Source organism: Bombus pascuorum, chromosome 3, assembly GCF_905332965.1.
Source record: "Bombus pascuorum chromosome 3, iyBomPasc1.1, whole genome shotgun sequence".
NCBI lineage: Eukaryota > Metazoa > Arthropoda > Insecta > Hymenoptera > Apidae > Bombus > Bombus pascuorum.
This window is the reverse complement of record NC_083490.1, coordinates 3,299,329-3,314,620: the sequence shown is the minus strand read 5'-3', so window position 1 is coordinate 3,314,620 and position 15,292 is coordinate 3,299,329. Positions and strand designations below refer to the sequence as shown.

The window sequence follows — 15,292 nt, the reverse complement described above, 5'->3', positions numbered from 1 at the left end:
TTATAAAACGAAGGATTGAATAAATATACATGCACTGAATAACTTACATAGGCAACGATCGGGAAACTCGTCACAAGGAAATTATCACAAGAACCACTATTCAAGTATAACACGCGATGACATACCAAGGGGACGACAGATATGTTAATTTCTCAATTATCATTCAATATCGTTCTTAAATTAACCGCAACGTTCTCTACAGCCGCAAAGACTACACGTTACTAAGTAGACTTTTGTCGAACCTAATTCCTCGAGTCTCTCGAATGATAAACAAATGGATTTCACATAGAAGTGCCTCACAAAAAGCGAATTCCAATCGAATTCCTCGTCGCATCCTTATCTCCGGCGTGGCTATAAAAAGAAACGTTCAACTTCGACTAAGAGCATTAGTTGCTCATCCATAACTACTACACAACCTACAAATTCCTCTAACTACATATTCTCCGAATGGTCGATCAACAAAGCGCAAAAAGCACGTAGCCAATCGTTCCGGAACTCTCTGTCGGTCGAACGTGGAACGCGTAATTCTACTTGCGTTCTCGAGTTGGAAAACACACACCTGGCTGGCGCGTGTCACGTTCATTTAAGAGCGGTCATGTTGACGCGGGGCTCGTAAATGTAATCGCGTCAATTAAGGCGACACTTACGGATTTCTAATCGGCTGACCCATACGTGCCGGATTATGTCAGCTGTTGGCACGTCGACGATTTTAATCGATTGATTCACGCAAAAGCGCGCTCACGGCGACACCTTCCTCTCTCCTTTTCATCCCATACTTCTTTCTGCTCTCACCTTTTTTCTCTCTTTTTCGTCCTTTTTACTCGCTCTTCTTGCCTCTCGTATTCCCGTGTTCGCGAACGATTTATATAACACCGCGAATGAGGATCATGTATTAATTAGAGCGGTAGTAGGCAGCTGCGTCGCCACGCGGCCCTCGGAAAAAGCTGCGCTCAATTGCATCTTCGATTTACACGCGGATCAAAGAGGTAATCTGGGAATAAGAACCGTGTCGATGGACTACGCGTATCGAAGCTGCGCGATAAGCGGGCTCGTCGATATAGGAATTACAAGAACGTAGATATGATAATATACGCAGCTTCGATTTAGAGTAGAATTGGAACAGGTTGAGGCGACGGTTAGTTCTACCTTCTACGAGCAGTCAAGCTTCGATAAAAACTGGACCCGGCATCGGACAGTCTCGGAGATGTCTAGAGTTAACAGATCAAGGCCCAACTATGCTTAACACGGGCTCCATTGTTCAGGATCGAAAAGTTGCCTCCTTTGGACCTTTGCCTTCATTCGGACGCATTCGTGCTTATTTTCTCAAATAATACCGATCCCTTATTTTAGACAACTTAAGCGGAGCCAGCTCATTGTTGGGATCTATTTTTAGATTCTTTCTCCCTAAGCCCTTAATTCATAATAGAGAAATTAGAGCTTGATCGTTCTGTAAGAGGGGAACGAGGATCGTAGCGGACATGCTTCGATCCCAAAAGGAATCGAGTTTCGACTGAATGAGCATCGCGATGAGTACGGAACACCCACATAGCCTCGTGAAAGGTATAGAACGTAGGTGATTTCACTATTCTGGCACACGATGAGATGTATCGGATAAGGGAGACGAGGCAGAGTCCAGATATAGACCTGCTGTAGGTAATAGTTCGGTAGGTGGTAGTGGTAGCGCGAGCGGTAGGACCGGTAGGTTTGGTTTACTTCAAGTTCGTTGCGGCCAGCCGGTTCGCCACTTTTCTTCTTCGTCTCTTCCTCTTCCTTTTTCCCTCCCGGGCATTTTTCTCCTTTTTTGCCCTCTCCTTCCCTTCTTCTGCTATTTCCTCCTCGTTCATGATCTCCCACCGCTTGGTCGTTGATCTGCCCCTTTCCCTCCTCCTTTTGCTTACTCCAGCATCCCTCTGTCTCCAACTTTCTCGCTTTATTCCATTGCAAGATATTTATTTTAATGCGAAGCTGAGGTGTAACAAAAAGGTATCGGTTAAAATCGGCTCCTTCGGCATCGCGAACGCGATAACATCGACAAACCGCGTAGCTGGCTTCCGTGAAATATTAGAGGTGCCCCGGCCCCGGCTGCTACTACTGCTACTGATAGCCTGTCCTTTTCGTTTCACGAACGCAGAGTGGAACGAAGGGGAGGGACAAGGGGGAGAATTGCTCGTCAGCCGCAGAATGGTGGGAACGGAAAGAAAATCTCGAAGAGCCTCTTTGTAGATACCGACGACTTTGATAGAGGCGTGTCCACGTCGACAACCTACCATTAGGATGAATAAGCATATCTTTATGAGATCTCAACAAACTACGATCTTCTTCTTCTATTGATTACCTTTTTACTTCTTAAATAACCCACGAATCTCAAGAACAATTCGCTCCTCGAAAGGGCACGCCATTTTGTCTAATTGACTTCTGACATTATAGTAACTCTATAGTAGGTGTAATTATAATTTTTACAACATCTTCGAAATATGCGCGAACGAAATTTTAAGGCCGTGTTAAAGCGGCTTGAAATAAACACAAGATGAACCGAGTTTGAAATTGCAGACGATATTCAGGACAATGTCCTGTCAGCTAGAATTAACCAGAAGCACAAGCTTGCATAATGCGTAATAAAAATACACGTTGCTGTTACCTTACTTTAATTGCTGCATTATCCTACTACCTTGTAGCGCCAATTTCCATTTTTACTACGCTCACTTTTGTTACCCAATTATTACCAAACATAACCATCAGCGGTTTCATTATACACCGGCAAAAAGTAAATTTGTTCCACCATGTGTCTCCCACGAATAGGAGCACGCGCGCATGCGCCCGCGCAGCCAGAAAAAAGAGCGCAGAAATCAAAGTATATGTAGCATGACTGACATACGTCTCCGGCCGAGTATCAATTGTGAGCGTGTTTCACCGAAGCAATAAGAAACTCTATCTGTCGGAATCTCCATTGCCGAGACAATATCCATTATTATATTACATCATTGCGTAATCGACGTTTACGGTTTTATAGGACTGGCCTCGCGCGCACGCCGCGCGCGTCCAGCAAACTCGAGGAATCGGGGCCGTTCGGAGTGTTCCGTGAAAGCTCGGATTCCACCGGTCGCACTGGCAGACATACTGGCAGCACCAGAATTTCCCGGTATTCGTGGAAGTTAAATGGTGTATACGTACGTACGTGAAAGAGAGAAAAAAAGAAGTATGTTTAACGCGCGCACAGCCGATCATTGCGAATTATCCGTCATGATGCAAGACCCGCGTCCTAACCATGGTCCTAAAGTTCGAACCATATGCGAAATATCGTTTACTTAAAAGCGATTCGCGTCTCGATCTAGTTCTTTCGAACTTCGCGCTCAATTTCGTATTCGCTAATTAGATAGAGGATCCTCGATTTTTCGCGTTCGTATTTATTAAGAAAGAGAAAGAATGAAGATGACGATTTCTTTCATAAAGTTCTCGTTTGATAGGAAAACCCCTGGGGACGAGGGAATCACGGATTGGGGGTTTTAAGACCGTTTCGCATGGAACTGGTTCTAACGGAGTTTTATGCGGCTCGCAGTGGACCAGTTTTGCGGCCGTCAATGAAGTGCACTGTACACGAGTCGCGAGCGCACTCGAGGCGGCGAAGAGGGGCGGCTGGTGCTGCTGCTGCTGCACGCAGTGCACATAGTCCAGTGTCCAGTGCCGAGAGAACCAGTCATTGGCCGATCGGCCAATCGCGTCACGGACCAAAAGAAGACGACCGCCGGTCGCTCGTTTCGAATGGTTCGCCATGAGTCGATTCGTGCGACGATCTATCTTCTCTCCTCTCTCGCTCTCGTCACTCTTCCTCGTCTTTCCTTATCACGTATGCACCACACACATACACATATACGCACATACGATTCTCCGTTCTCTCTGTCTCCACTCTCTCCCTCCCCTTCTATCATCCCCTCCTTCTTTTTCTTCTTTTTCTCCGCTCTTGTATCTCGCTCTTTCTTTCATCCGTGTTTCTCTCCTCGTCCGTCTAACTTGCTTCTTTGTCTTTCTTCCTTGCTCGTACGTTGCGTGGCCGCTCTTCTCTTTTCATTGGTCTCTCCTCATTGCAAAGTGCCGTAATATTCTCCTGCCGGAGTTATTTTCGTCGCGCTCACCCAACCAGCTCTCCCGAGGCGGCATTGCACGGGTTGCACTCTGCGCATTGTCTCGAGGCCCCTGCTGGAGTAACTGGATTTCCAGGCTAGCAAGGCGATCGCTGCCGATACCGCCGATCTTCCCACTTTGCTTTTGTCTCTCCCCTTCTGCTTCTTCTTCCCTAAGCTCAACCTCCACCTTCGCGGCGAGTTTTTCTACCCAAGCAAAGAGAAGCGTTCGACGGTACACGTTTGGACGTTTGCCAAACTTATCGAATAATCACTACGATTAATCTCGAATCCTATCACGTTTCGTTTCATTTCAACGATGGAAATTCGTTTTGTTTCAACGACCTTTTAATTTTAATAAATGCGATTCAGTGCGTCGTGCGTGTAAACGCATTATCGTAAGCATTTGCATTAGTTTAGGATTCGCGATAAATTGTGAATCAATAAAAAGAATAGGATTTGCATTGTTGTGACCATTTCAGGAAATCATCTTCGCTCGATCAACGAAAACAGACGCTCAAGGGGTCGAAGCGGTCGAGAGCGGCTCGGTAAACCACAGTGCCGCTTTTAGACTCGTTAAATACATCTGCAGATCGTTAATCGGGGCCTGAATGAAAGGAACATCATGATCAGCCGAGACAACCGTGCTCGTAATCTCTCGTGTACACACTGCGGACCCGTACACCGTCCTCGGTAGTGTGTGCTGACCACGCGCGCACGTGTGAGTGCCACTCGTTACTTAATGCTTACTTATGTCGGCGCATTACTCGTTAGTCATTACTCAACCACCCTTATGCCGTACAACACACAGCAGCGCTTTTGATATTCTTCGGATCATGCAAGCCGCTGAACCAAAAATTAAAGACACCGCGCGTCGTTGTAACATCGAAAAGTAACCGTGCTCGCGGAATCGAGAATATTTATTAAATCTCAGCCTATGAATTTTTATCGTTACGCTTCCAACAATATCGCGGCATTCCATCGGCTGTTTTGCATGACGACTTAATTAGAGAGAACGGTATCAATGGAATTTTCACTCGTAGAAAATCATCGAACGAGCAATTATCGAATTTTTCTCGTATTTTTACCTTTTTTATTTTGATACGACATTCTAAATACAAATCTTAAATCAAGGACTTTTCTTTTAAATTGGATATACATAGACTTACGAAAGTATTCGAACATTCGTAGATATCTTTTACGAATATATACTATTTTGAAATTTCGCTAACACTTTGCGATAAATATTTTGTAATTCCTATACGTTTTTTTAAATTGGTTTCAAGCTTGACCAATATAACCTTGGTTTATTAAAAATTCCAAAACCTTTTACATAACATGTATAATATTTATATAAATATAAAATCTGTCTATGATAAAATGTTCAAATATTTTCGTCAGCTTGTGTATTATTTCGTGTAATGCTTTGGAAGGCTAGCGTCAAATTACATTATGGATTTCATTCGTGTTTTACATACCTGCGTTACACACAGTGTAAACAAAAGGTGCGAACATTAAGTGACTTTAGTATTGCATAACCAGCCATGACTTCGACTTTGATAACGATAAAATTCCATTTTCATAAAGCTTTCGGTTCACGGGCTACTTTTGCCATCGATAAACTCTTCAAATGAGATACAACGTATCGTCGTGTTCTACAGTGAATAATTAAGTTATACATAGAACGAGATAAGTAGCAACCGATTACATGTAACTTGGATGGAACATCGAATCCCTCTTATCCAGTCGAATCGGCCAAGGGTTAAAAGTCAGAGAAAAAACGCTGGTATCACGTAGGAACTCGCTACTCCGAAAGATTCGTAAAAACTGTGCAATCATGACTGCTTAGCTCGTTCTACGTTTTATTAATTTCTCCCGAACGGACTGGCACAGGTCAATCGCGTAATTTCAGTGCTCGCGCGAAGCATATAGCGCTAATTACGGCCATTAAGCACGGCGAATACTTAGCTTAACTGATTAATTAGAAAGCACGTTTTTTTTTCCACGCTCGAATCGTAGCCGTGTGCACTCGTACGCGCGCTCGACTCGCATACAATAAGATTTCAGTTCAACTAGAAACACGGAATCGGTTCTTCTTTGTATTCTGTATGAGAATATCTATGTCAATCTGTCAGCTTAATCAACGTCTCACCGTGATGATTTCGTTTCTTTCTTTCTGAATTATGAGCGATTATGAGCCAGTTGGAAGTTAAACTAATCAACTTCAATTTTTAGAAATTTTCAATTCTGCTCTCACGTTAGATATGATTAGTCGTTATATATATTTGGAATTATGTATAATTCTTGCTAGAAGCTAATCATAGAATTATAGATAAGTTTTATCCCATTTATAAATAACTCTTATAAATAACGAAATGTTCTTACGAATATCTTGTATTTTCTGTATACAATTTCAGATTTGTTTCAAACTTTATCAATATAACCACGATAACCGAGTCTCATTACAATTTCTTAATTTAAACTTAAAATTAAATTCAAATTAAAAAATGTATAACACTCATCATATATTCGTACAAAGTTTCTGTAAGTGTTTGAATATTTTCATGAACTAGTTATGCCCGTGAATACAGAGAATAGCAGGATGGAACGGATATCTCCGGTGGATACAAATGCGGTGCGATGATATTAAACTGCTCGCATTAATTGCCATTAGATATATCGGACATCATACATCTGCATCGCGCCACTATCTCGTCTATCGAGATATAAAGGGAGACCAGAAGCTAATGAGAAAGAGAGAGAGAGAGAGAGAGAGAGAGAGAGAGAGAGAGAAGGCACGGGTCTGAAGCGTAGCGGTTTCTCTCAAGATTTATTGCCTGTGCTCGCAATTTACGCGCGTGTATCCTGAACTGAAATTATGCAAAACAGTCGCGGCCTGACAAGTGGCATTTTTATCGGAAGACCCATTATAAAATATCGAGTAGACACGCGGAGCGCACACCAGAGAGCGCAGCGTAACGCACGCAGCGACGAGTTGTTGCTCGCGCTGTTACGCGCCACATGTTGTTTCACGTTTTCGCGTGAACCGTGTCGTTACTTCGTTCACGATGAACTCGAGCGAGTAAAGTTAAACGAGATGGTGAGCTACTTGAATAGAGTTGTAGATAGGATTTTTACAGGTGTCTCGCCGGTTTTAATCCTCCTTCGTTAAGCGCAACTGTTTTTCTTCTGGACTCATTCCCGTCTCCAGTCTCCAGCTACACGTGTCCTATTTTCCTTTCATCCTTCTGTCTTTAAAGCTCTTCTCTTATTCAATTTGACTCGTAACATGACCATACATACACTCATGTACGGATATTGTTATGCAAAAGGAAAAAATAATTCGGCGGTAAAAGCGATTTTGCATTAAATGAAATGTAAATGCACGGAACATTAATCAAGCGTAACGACGTTAGAGAACCGAGCGCGGAAAATACTGAACATTTTCAAGGCCCGGTTTCTTTTCGCATAACCGAGTGATTTTATTAAAAAGAAAATAAAGAAGTAAGATTTGTTCGATGTGGAAACGCGTGTAGCAATAAGTGGAGGTTGAGCTAGCAGGGCCACCTGTTTGAAAGGTCTAACAATGTTGCAGTTTAACAGTGGTATAGCGGTCAACAAAGAGGTTAAGCATCGACATTCGGAATAATTAAGTTCATTAAACGTCTCTGCTGGTACGGTCGTTCCACCGAGTCGCTTTTGAACGGCGTACGATGAAAAGCTATTGTTTGGTTGCCGACAACGGCGAGCATCTCTCCTGGACAATATTTATCGTGGCAACCTTTGCTCCGTAGCTTCCAAGTGAATTTTATTTTCTCGAATTACCAGCGTCCACGAAGCTGATCGAACGGGAGAAAACATGACACCGAGATTCTCTCGTTTTCGTATTCGTATCATGAATTTATTTATTTGCCAAAATCGTTTTTTATCCACGCCTAGTAGAACACACGATCGGACGAGGAAATACACGCGAATTTACCGACGCAGAAAAGTCGGTAATCGACCTACATATTTTTCGATTCCATATTTCACGGTCCCATTACGGGAACGAGATCGCGTCGATATACATTGTACGTAAGTTCAAGATTTATTGGGGCACAAATTACGTTTCGAGACGCTCGCGATATCGTTTAGGATCGTGTAACATGCACTGTTTACATTTTCATTAACTCCTATAAAATTGTCGTCTAAAACCATGCGCAAACAACGATAACCAACCGAATGAAATTTTTTGACGTCCGAAAGTACCGACTATGACTCAGCTCGGTCGTAGCGACGCCACGTGTGAATTCGAAAAAATATTAATCTTCCTCGAATCCTCTTCGACGAACGAGAAACAGTCAACAAACCGATGACACCTGCGTTACATACTAAACCAGAACTGATTCAAGAGTAGAAATATATATGATACACCGTGCACGAAGAAACGAGCGGGTTGAAACGCGGAAAGCCTCGATGGAAATTTTCCTCTACGTTCTCTCTTATCTGCTCGTTAAGTAAACTGTTAACGGTTAGAATACGGTGGACCCTGGGACGCGAAACATCAGACGTTGTCGCTCTAATATATTTCTCAAGTTCCGTGGCGTCGTTGCAGCCGCAACTTCGTTTCGTTTGCTCTTATACGTCAGAGATTCGTGTATCAGAGCCAAGCGACGAAAATACGTTGTTTCGATACGCTGATTACGAGAGAGAAAGAGAGAGAGAGAGAGAGAGAGAGAGAGAGAGAGAGTAAATACTACATCGAACCCTTCCAATACGAGCACGCGTATACATATATATTTATTCTAAAATGTTTTTTTCTGCTGAAGCTTTTTACCGCTATGCGATTAATCAGTATTCCTAAACATACATATATGTGGTAAACATACACGTATTTGTACATGACAGAAAGAAAATACTAGTAGTCAGACTGTACAACGTAGTCACGAATCGTTTGCAAGCTCATTTCCTGAATGAACGTTTGACGTAGAAGAGACGCGTCAACACAATATATACACGTTCCGGAAATACATGGCGGGCCCGGGAGCACAAAGAAATTTTAGATTTCCACCACAAGGCGCGTGTCAACAATCCATAAAAATTTGTTGTCGCGTTATACACGTCGTCGCAGCAGCCGCAATGCACTTTACCCGCGTCAGGCCCTCGCACGCGCTATCACTTCCTCTATGTAGTATTATTCATGAGTATATAATACGTATATAATGCTCATGAATATGAGATTTGACACGCGCCCTTCTTATCGTTAAGTATTCGACCTTTTCGCTAAAATAATGACTACTAGAAAATGAATTTATTATTATACACACGCACACACACACGCACACGCACACACGCGCACACACGCACACACACGTGTGTGTATATATTATAATATAATCATCGTTGAACCATCGGTATTGTCGTTAAACCATCGTGCTGCTACGCGCGCGCGTATAGATCGAGTGACACTCGAGAATTTTTGTCAAAGGAATTTCCTTTGAGCAGCTGGCGCTCATCCAATCGTTTACTCTAGCGAATGCATGCTAGAAACCGTCTTATTCGCTCGTGTGTACCGCGTTTCGCACCACTATTCCCGCCGGTTCTCTCTCGTGATCACGAGAGAGAGAGAAAGCAACGTGTGTGCCGAACGAGAAGGAGAGGAGATAAGAGTGAGAAACGAAGAAAGTAAGGAAAGAAGAGGATAAGAGAAAGAAGCTGCGAGTGGGGAGTCTTCACACGGGGCACACACGGTTCTCTGTTACCTGCGACTCGTGGCCGTGTCCAGCATGGTAATCCAATCCTGCGGATGGGGGGCTACCTCGTCATCCCTGCGGGTCTTTCGATGACCGATCGTGAAAAGTCGAGGAACTTCACTTAACAGTTATTTCCGTCCTTCGCAAGGCACTACTCGTTGGAAAATAAAATCACTCCACTCGCATGATTGGCCGCGCGGCTCGTCTACGTACGAGAGAACGCGGAAGGACGCCTTTACTGGCGCGAAGACGATGCACTTCTATCCGCCAAGTTTTTCTTTTTCGTCTCTTTTCCTTGCCCTTTTTCCACGGAACGTGGTGTAAATACGTGCACTGCCCGCGGCAAACGAAACGTCGAACACCACACGCTATATTGGTATACGCGCGATCCGCGATCCACAATCCACAACGAAATCACGGATTCGTTTTACGAAGACGAAACGCGCCACCGAGACAGCCAATCGTCATACTCTTATAAACAACCGTATGCAAGCAGAAGCCGCAATATACTGAACGAACACATGATTGCGAAGGGGTCTAGTGTCGCCGTACGGCGTGCAGGTGGCAGCATCGGAGCGGCGCTCCGATCGAGATCGGCCGTACGCGAAATCTTCGAAAAATTCGTCAACAATTTTCGCTTCTCTAATAAAAATTACCGCGAAATCGACGCGAATGTGGGTGAAAGAGTGTGATACGTGTCCTGGAATTTTATAGCCTTCGAACAAAAGTCAATGGTACTCGCTTGAACCACCGATGTCAAACAACTATCAAGGCCGAGCATTATCCGACTGAACGCGAATTAATGTAAGTGCGTGTTTACTATAACCGATAATTTGTACGTATTTGGAAATCACAACGTCCTACTAAATATTAATATCGTTTTCATCGAATTCGTGGGATTCGAATGTGTTCACGTTGTTGGATCTTGATTACGTTATCGGAACACTTTTTAGGCTAATCAAAGCACGCTGGTTATGGCGGGAGAAAATATTCCTCTTAAAATAGATGTCCCTAACCCTATCGAAAGTGAACTTTTTTGTGCACGTAGAAGGCGCTGTAACCGTCTTAAAATTGTTCGTTTCCATTAATCGAATGTAATGCTTAAAGTTCGAATTATCATTTGTTTTATGATATCATAATATTTTATTAGCGAAAATTGAAATTTCCTCAAAATTTCCACATAAAATTATTACAACTATGTTTCAATAAAATTATACATATATGATTCGTAAACAAGATACGTATTTTATAACTCTAGCGTCCGCAAAAATCGAGCGCCGAGTTTCATCAACGATATCTAGTTGGCAAATAAAATGCCACACCGGGTCAAATGAATTATATCACAGGCGAGTTTAGGTGACGACACGAGGTACAGAGGAGTAGATATTTCGTCATTAGTTTGCAATGAGCTAAGGATATTTTTAGAAAGCCAAAAGTTTGCCGTTATCGTGACCATGCGGTTATCACATTCGTCTTGCTATTCTGCACTTTTATGTATTTATGTGTCTTTCTTTCCTTCCAGTCGTAAAATGCTTTCGAATGAAATAAAACTGATAAATCAAAGATCGCACAAAGAGGGGACTATAATTTACGCACAGTTTTACGACTCGCACAGTTCTTAATCATCTCGAAAATATAATTTCTTTGTTCGAACAAATGTTACGTTTTAAATTAGCATTTTTTTGCTTATGACTATCAGTTTTTTTTTTTTTTTTTTTTATAAAATAGCCGTATAAAATTTCGAGGCTCGTAGCGTGCAATAGGTTGCGAGAAATAACGCATCGAACATGTAGTTTACACTCTAATTGTTTGCAAATCCGTAGTCGGCTGGAAGTAATCTTGTTTATAAGACGAAGTTAAGAGGCCTAGTGGTATTTACTTATTTCCTCCGACACTTTGGTTTCTGGTTACGTACTGTAACCGCGATTGATAGTGAAAGCTGCGCGTTTTATCAGCACGGAATGCATACCTACCATATTTTCTCGCTACTCTAATCGTTCTACCATACGAATTTCCTTTCTTTTCTCTCTTTTCCTTTTTTCTATCCGACAAGGAATGTCAACGTTTTTCAACAGCTAATTGACTAGTCGCAAGTTAATTGCCATAATTTTCTAGTACTTATTATAATGTATCAGTATGCAAAATTTCCAACGAGCACAAGTGCATACCGTGAACATGCTAACTTACGATTGTTCGTACATTAACGTAGGATGTAATAGCGTAGCGCACGAATGCCTTTATTACGCGCGTACACTGTTAATGCACGTGCTCTGCTGTGTGCGCGTAAATATAAACGATAATGCAATGCGTTACGTTGCAGAGAAAGTAGCGTCCGATAAACGAGATATCAAAACATAAAAGTTTCGATAGATAGCTTCTTGTCTCCGATTTAACTAAATTTTCTATCTTTTCCTTTTCCCACTAAATTTATACCAATTGAAAATTCTCTCGTACAGTTCTCCTGTGTTTATCTAATTTATCGTAATAAATGTTTCTCTGTACGACTTAGTTTGTATTCGAAGTCGGACTATAGCGGTCAAAGTAAAAGATTCTTGCGCGAAAGATGGTCATGCCTCCTTCTTGAAGCAACAGACCGTCCCCCTATCTCGTTCAATTAATTTCTCGGCCGAGTTCGTTTGTACCTCTCTTCCTCCCGCTATCTTCCTATAAATTTTCCAATGTTGCAGCGTCACTTTCTGCACTCGCGATAAAATTCTTTCCGCCCTGTGCCGCGAGGTAACACGATTTTGGATTTCACCGTTCGGGCCGATCGTTCATGGTCGGCCAGTGGAATTCTTCTTTGAACGAGTGTTTGACCGATGCGCCTTGTTTTCGCCACGTTCTCAGCCGGAGATCGCACTATTCGAAAAGCAGAAATCTCAATTGAATACAGACCTGTGTACTTGTGTACACAACCACAGTTAGCAACAGTGACGTAGACGACGACGCACAGAAGCGGCGATTGGCTGGTAAAACAGTTGCTATCTTATCTTTTTCCCCGTGAGTGTCAACACTCGCCGCTCGGCGCATACAATCTAGCGTGCACAGAGAGCGTGTAACTTTTGCGGCCTCCGTCGCCAGCAGCAACATTTTTTTCTCCCACGTTGTCTCAAGCTTATTTCCTGACATTTCATCGCTCTTGTACTTTTAAGTCTCGTTCCAACTGTTCAAGTTATTCGAGTTCAAGTTGACTAAGTTCAAACAACCTGATTTCAGAAGGATTCTTTTCATGGAAAGTAAAAAGGATGCTGTTATGGTCGTTATGAATGTATGTAAAATGTTTATACTAATTATATATACATATATATATATTCAAATACATCATTTACGAACATCTGAATGTGTTTAACTCAAAAATCCATCCGAGCATTCACTCTGCTCGGGTTTTCATCGAAAATAGTTAGTTGATCGATGATGTGTAGGAATCAGTAAGGGAACACTACTTCCTAGTTACAAGTACATTATCAAGGTAGAAATCTGTCCACTATTTTCGCCGCGTTTCTTTTCGTGGATTGGTCTCCGTTGTTCCGTTAAACGCGACTCTTATTTGGGATTAATTCAACGACAATTAAAAAGCAAATTGATAGTTACACAATTATACATGTTGTCGTGTTTTGATTAAAACATTGAACAATTTGTTACCGGGAAATGCTGGTCGAGTATGCTTTGAAGTATATTATAAAAGATCGGATATGATTTCTTTTCCCTGTTGTTGTTGAAACGTGAGTTTGTTTTGATCTCGTTGTACCAGTTTCGTTGACTTGTCGGGTAATTTCGCGATCATAGGGAAGAGATTTATCGCGGAAAAGGCACGCGAGGCATTCGAGCTGGCTTGGTCGGCGAGCCGCGAATCGTGCCGATGGAAATCAGGTTAAATGACAACGAGCGTAGCGTCACGATCGAACGTGTCGAATCGCGACGAGTTTATTTTCAGCTCGGTCTAAGCTTGCGCATATCTTATGTAAAGTAACCGCGTGTGCGTGGACAACAGGTCGTTTGAGCCACAGGTGCGGTACCTTGTAGAAAGATGCAATACGCTACATCGATTGTGAGTAACCCGTTGACAGGAGAATTTCCGACAAGAAAATCCGATAGATCTCATTTAATAAAATAGTCCGTTCTTCTTTCGCTATAACAAAATTTTACTTAGTGCAAAGTTGTGAAAAGACACGACAACGACCATGGGAAAAGTGCCAATCTATAGAAACAAAGGAACGTGGTACAGTAAGGATTCGTATAATGAGAGTTCATTGATTTTCCTCGTTAGTTATTTTCGCTTGTGTAATAAATAACGTCGTATAAGAGAAGAGACGTAGCAGGAGATTCGATTAACGAATATCAATCGGACAATACTTGAAAATTTTGCTCGAGTAAATGAAATTCCTACGAACAAAGTTGTTATTTCCCTTCTGACTTCTTCCTTTCGCACCAAAATAGAATTTTACTTTATCGCGAATCTCTTCTCTCGTTGTGTCTCGTTTCTAATCGCGTGTGTCAGTACGCGCAACAACGATGATCTAATTGCTGGTAATCGAGCCGCTCCTTTTCATTCGAGAACGACAACGATGAACCGCGTAGATTAGCATTCTCCTATCAAAATTTTTTACCTCTCTCAACGTATTGTTCTACGGCGGATGAAGATAATTCCGTGTCTATAAATAGGAACACAGGCTGGCTAATAAAAGTACGCTCTACGGAGAGACCGTTCGCGTTCGACCGAGCGTGAAGTCGAAATAATACAGCGTCGCCGACGCGATTAATATTTAAGCGAATGAATGCGAGGTTACAGAATAATTGGGAATTATACGTGCGTGGGATTTGCATGAATTTGTACGACGAGTATGGTTTATCGATGTACGAAGGGGCGGAGAGGCGAGCTAAAGAGAGGGAGGGGGCAGAGTACGAAGGAACGAATTCTTTTTCTCTTTTTCGGTTTGCTCGCCTATTAGCAGTAAATGGTTGAAGAGTAATTGTACTCGTCACTTGTGTCCGCCGCTAATGACGGATCATTTTGCAACATTGCTCCGTCCGACAACGTTCAACAACATCTCGTTCTCAGGAGGCAGATACACCATTTGAAAATTGCGGCGCCGCTTGCAACCTGTATAAACAATCGGCCATTACGCACCGTTATACGATAATCGTGCTTGACGTCAAATATTAAATGATTTCGCTGCGTGAATCAGGCTGTTTAAATTGTCCGGCTTGATTGAATGATGGCCGCTCCTCTAAGTTGGCCGACAACCACTTCACCGTAAATAAGATAGTACCCTATTCTGTATATAAGAGTCGCCTCGTTATACAGGGTGTTCGATTCCTACGTTGTACGTATTATACCAAACGTTCGTCCTTTGATCTCTTTGGAAAGGTTTATAAGTGTAAGGATTGTGACTTGGAACTCGTTACCGGTAAACGAGGATAGAAGTATCGTTTTGAGGAATA

At 42.5% G+C, this 15,292-nt stretch overlaps 1 protein-coding gene and 1 long non-coding RNA gene across 6 annotated transcripts in view; one reads left to right on the top strand and one right to left on the bottom strand.

The window, feature by feature from the left end:
* Window positions 1-15,292, bottom strand: part of LOC132904778 (receptor-type guanylate cyclase Gyc76C-like) — a 77,393-nt gene that overhangs the window by 59,952 nt on the left and 2,149 nt on the right. For 2 of the 5 annotated variants that reach the window (XM_060955475.1, XM_060955478.1), the window contains exon 1: window positions 9,860-10,382. The exons of 2 other annotated variants lie outside the window; for them this stretch is intronic. The gene's annotated coding sequence lies outside the window, so the exon portion shown is untranslated. Of the gene's footprint in view, window positions 1-647; window positions 2,250-9,859; window positions 10,383-15,292 lie in introns of those variants that run through there. One more of the 5 variants, XM_060955477.1, reaches the window with a different exon arrangement.
* LOC132904807 (uncharacterized) overlaps window positions 12,960-15,292 on the top strand; it is a 124,270-nt gene continuing 121,937 nt past the window's right edge. Inside the window, exon 1 of the long non-coding RNA XR_009657664.1 lies at window positions 12,960-13,118. This is a non-coding gene — a long non-coding RNA (uncharacterized LOC132904807). The remainder of the gene's footprint in view (window positions 13,119-15,292) is intronic.